Below are 5,010 nucleotides of genomic sequence, written 5' to 3'. Positions count from 1 at the left end.
TATATATACACATATACATTTAGGGCATCACTTCAGCTTGTTGAGAACTAATTTAAGTAATTTCCATGAGACATTTGGTAATTCTAATAACGGCATCGCTAATCTATTCAATGGTATACAGTTTAAAGCACTATTGAGAAAAGGAAAATATACATACATAGGAAAGTTTGGGGCTTAAAATAACATGGGATGTCCACTTACAAGTTAAAAACTTAAGTAGCTGAAAGCTTCTAAGAGAACAATGAGGGTTAGATATATGACAAAACTTTAAATATTCACTAAGGCAAGACTAAGTCTGCAGGATTAAGGCATGCCACAAAAAGCAAAGAAAATACATAAATAGCGAGGGAACGGTAGTTTTAAGTTATCAACACTTGGGCAACCTCAAGAGCCAGAGATCTGAACCAAAGTCCACTGACTTCCAAATCCATGACCTTTGTACTTCAAATCCAAAGGAATATTTCACTTCCTTTAATTAGCAACAGGTGTGTTTAAGGTAAAGTGGAGTTCTTTAAGTGGAGTTTGCAAATCACATAGTTCTGAGGGGCCTATAAAGAACGCTGTACAGTTTGAAAAAGCAAAATCTAAAATAGAGGTAGCCTATACTACACAGCCTGAGTCACAGAGCGCTGAAAGGAAACTTGGTTAAAATGCTTGATTAGCAATGCAAGACTGGACAGGTTCTCATTTTGGGAATCAATAGAAGTGAAGTTAAGCATTTCCCGCAAGGGCAGGTTGCCCCTTCGTGGTTCTCCTACCTTCTTAGAAGCCTATGTACCCTTCTCACCCACTCAGTCCCCATCATGAGTTCCCGTTGATTTTCACTGATCACCAATATCACTCTCATTCACTGTCATTGAGTTGATTCCAATTCATAATGAACCTATAAAAGGGGGTAGAATTTCTCCTGTGGATTTTCAAAACTGTAACTATTTACAGGAGTAGAATGCCTCATCTTCCTGGTTTCAAACTGCTGACCTTTCAGTTAGCAACTCAAAGCAACACTATGCCATCAGGCTGTTGAGGTAGAAGTGTCTATTAATTCGGATGACCATGGGACAATGCTATAAGACAGGACCTATTTGGTCTTGTCTCTCCCCCCACTAAATGATAACCTGATCCCAGCTGAGTTTAAGCATCCTGAGTTTAAGCGGTTTTCTGATGGACAAATAAGGGAATGATAAAGGGGTCATAAGGACTGCTATGAGTTGGCATACACTAGATGGCAGTGAGTTAGGTTTGGTATGGATCATGTTAGAAAGACACAGCTCCACATTGTTTAGGAGACCAGATTAAATGACTGCTGACGACATGACCTGAGAACAGATGCCTGCTTTTGTCGTGGTGTTTGCCCTTGTGCTCATGGTACCATACAGCATTTCCCCTCCTGTGACTGGTTAACTTCACTCAGAAGAATGTTCTCCAGGTGCTTCATAGTTTCATCACTGTGTTTTAAAGATGCACAGCACTCCCTTGTGTGTGTGCACCAACGTTTCTGAAGTCGCTCTTCTACTGAGCGGCTTGTGGTCTTTTCCAACCTCGTGCTGTTGTGAACAGTGCTGCCATAAACATGGAAGTGCACACGTCTATTGGCGTTGTGTCCTTTACTTCTTCAGGTCATCGATCCAGCAGAGGTATTGCTGGATCATGTGGGATCTCCATTCGTCGTCGTTGTTTCAGGTGATCCACAATGTTTATTCATGTTTGCAGGCCCAGGAGCAGTGTATGAGAGTTCCAATCTCTCTGTATCCTTCCAGAATTTGTTTCCTGTTTTTTTCTTTTTCTCAAATTGAACTGTCATAGTTGGTGTACAATATGTCTCATGATTGCTTCAATTTGTATCTTACAGCTAGCCAATATCTGAGAACATTTTTTTCATGTGCTTATTAGCCATTTGAATGCCATTTTTGGTCAACTATCTGGTCACGTCTTCTGTCCCTTATTTTGTTTATTATTTTTAATATAATTTTAAAAGCTTTATTGGCATTTAATACACATATCATACAATTCAACAATTCAGTCATATTTAAAAGAGTTGTGCAATCATCACCATAATCTATTTTGGAACATTTTCTGTTTCTTGTATTTACTAGTATTAGCTCCCCATTGCATACCCCCAAGAACTCACTAATCTAGTTACTGCCTATATAGTTCCACCTATCCTGGATTTCAGACAAACAAACATACAAAAAACAAACAAGCAAATAAAAAACTCAACTAGGATATAGTAAAACAGAAAAATTTCTATCAGAATAAAAGCAGAACATACTAAAATACAGAACAAATTTAAAGTGGGTCAAAAGGGATATCAAATGGTAAAGTGTTAAAGTTTAACCTAACTGCTTCTACAATAATTCACTTTCTAATACACTCAGCAGTCTTGAGGTAGTTTATTGTGCCAACCTGGCCGATAAACACATGTGGGGTTAATTGAAGGGTGGAGGGATACATGGCTTGGTGAGCCATGCCTTTCTAGTTCTCAGGTCTCTTGCTTTGTGATGGTTGGATCAAGGTACAGCTGCCTTAGCCAGTTCCCTGCTTCAGCTGTCAAGGCTCATTTCCTGCAAGACATCCCTGAGGAGAAGCCACATGGACCTACCCCGATGCAGCCCTGGGTGCTGGAGCACCCGTGTGGAGACCCCTACCAGCACTGAGATGCTTACTCATTCACTGACTCGGCTTTCCTCCTGCAGTCAGCATCATAGTGTGTGTTTTGTGAGATGGAGGAGGACTTTGTGGATTGGTGTTGGGCATATGGGTTAATGGGTTAATGTTGGACTTGTGGGCTTGGCTAGCTCTGGGTTGGGATGTTTCCTTGATGTGCCCTTAACCTTCATATAAAACTCTCTCTTATGCACGAGTTTCTGTGGATTTGTTTCTCTAAATACCCAGACTAACACAACACTATATAGCCAGGCTGTTCACATCCCTGGTCTATGGTCAGAGGGGATCCACCAGAGACCTAACCCATGGTGTCTTTCCTCTTCGCTTTTTTGTTTAAACTGAAACAACTTTAAAATGGGTCAAAAAGGAGATAAAATGATAAACAATTATATTTTAATCTAACTACATTTGCCATAATCAACTTTAAAATGCTTTCTGTCTGATAATAAGGCTATTGACATCTTTCAACTGTGGTCAGAGGGGAATCACCGGAAGCTTAATCCATGTGTGCATGCTCAAAAATAGATTTTGAGCTGCCACTGTCATCCATAGCTTTCTGCAAACCAGTTGTTCACAGTCTATCCTATCCCTCATCTATCCATTCCCTCATTTAGATTCGGATTTTATTATTTATAATCCTTTGTTCACACAGGCTAATATGCTTCTTCCAAGTGGATTTCGTTGATATCTCACACAGATGGCTGCTTATTTGCAGATAAGCCTTTAAGATTCCAGACACAATTCCTTTTGATAGCTCGGTGCCATAGTTTTTTGACACACTTTGGTACAGCACACATATTCTGAGGGAATTTCTTCACGAGGGTGAGTATTGAGTAGGGCCAGGTCTTAAGATCAAATGGCTCTTAGATTGGGTCTGGAAATAAGTGTGAGCCATAGATACATTCATGTATCTGTGGTTTATGCATGTCTCTGGTTCACTTTAGAGACATCATTATCATTTTATGATAGGGAACATTATCAATCATCCCCATGGGGGCGTAAGGTAATTCTATTGATAGTATCATTAATTTCACTAATGGTATAGAATTTAAAATACTATTTAAAAATGAAATTATACAATTATAGGCAAGCTACAAACCAAAATACACGAATTGTTGACTGGACACCATTTACACAGACAGCAGGGGTTGGTGATAGGGAAAAACTATCTGTAACATTCATTCATACAGGCAGAGCCACACCTACTAGCTTAATACATGTCATAATAAAGTAAGGAGGGCATTAAAATAGAAAATATAGGTAGTCATAGGTCACCATTCATTGGGCAACCTCAAGGCAAGAGATTTTAACCTAAGTCCAACAACCACCAATTCTATAGCCATTAACAGTCATCTGAATCTTTTCACAGTAGGGGGTTGCTACATTAAGTTTAAGGGCTACAGATTGATTTCCTTTTTTTAATTAAGGTGTTTCAGTATCAGTAGATTTTAGAAATTAGTTCCTGGTCCATTGTTTCCTTCCCAAATGTTTTCCTAGTGCATGGGCTCTATTTCTACTGTTTGATGAAGTCTTTTGATACACACAATGTCTGATTTTTAGTATGTCCCACCCATCTATTTCATCTTCTGTGTATATTTTCATCATTATATTTGGCAGTATGTGATTGCCTTGCAGTTGGGCTCTTAAGTTTGTCTCCATTTTGCAATTGATGATCTTTATAGCACTGGGATTTAAAGTTATGTCTTTGACCCATATTGAGTTCATTTTTGTACATAGAATCAGGTATGGGTCCTATTTCATTCACTGGTAGGTGGAGATCTAATTTTACCAGTACCATTTGTTCAAGAGACTGCCTCTTTTACATTTTATGTTTATTGGCCCTTTGTCAAAGATCAGTTGCCTATAAGTTGATAGATTTATATCTGTGTTTTCTTTTTTAATGTGGAATGCTTCATGAATTTCCATGTCATCCTTACACAGGGGCCATGCTAATCTTCTCTGTATCATTCCAATTTTAGTATATGTGCTGCTGACACAAACACTGTATCTGGGTTTTTTTATTCTGTTCCATTGGTCTACATTCTAGGATTGTATCAGTACTAGGCTGTTTTGACTACTATGTCTGTGTAATAGGTTTTGAGGTTGGGTAGTGAAAGGCCTCCTACTTTGTTCTTCTTTGTGGCATTCTTTGCGTATCCTTGGTTTTTCCTTCTCTATATGCAATTGATAATTAGTTTTTCCATTTCTTTAATTAATGAAGTTGAGATTTGAATCAGAATTGCATTTTATTTATAGATTGTTTTAGATAGTATTGACATTTCTACAATATTAAGCCCTCCTATCCATGAACATCGGATATTTTTCCATTTGTGTAGAGCCCTTTTT

General features: G+C 38.5%; 1 non-coding gene across 1 annotated transcript; it reads right to left on the bottom strand.

Annotated features, from left to right (window-relative positions):
• Nucleotides 1-4,560: 4,560 nt before the first annotated feature.
• On the bottom strand, nucleotides 4,561-4,667 carry LOC115872411. The gene has a single exon (XR_004047817.1). It is a non-coding gene; the product is annotated as a U6 spliceosomal RNA (small nuclear RNA).
• Between the last annotated feature and the right edge of the window lie 343 nt (nucleotides 4,668-5,010).

This window comes from Echinops telfairi, unplaced genomic scaffold (assembly GCF_000313985.2).
Source record: "Echinops telfairi isolate 266 unplaced genomic scaffold, ASM31398v2 ScPeMD7_7424;HRSCAF=8462, whole genome shotgun sequence".
NCBI lineage: Eukaryota > Metazoa > Chordata > Mammalia > Afrosoricida > Tenrecidae > Echinops > Echinops telfairi.
The sequence above is the reverse complement of the archived record's forward strand: the minus strand, read 5'-3'. Positions and strand labels throughout refer to the sequence as shown.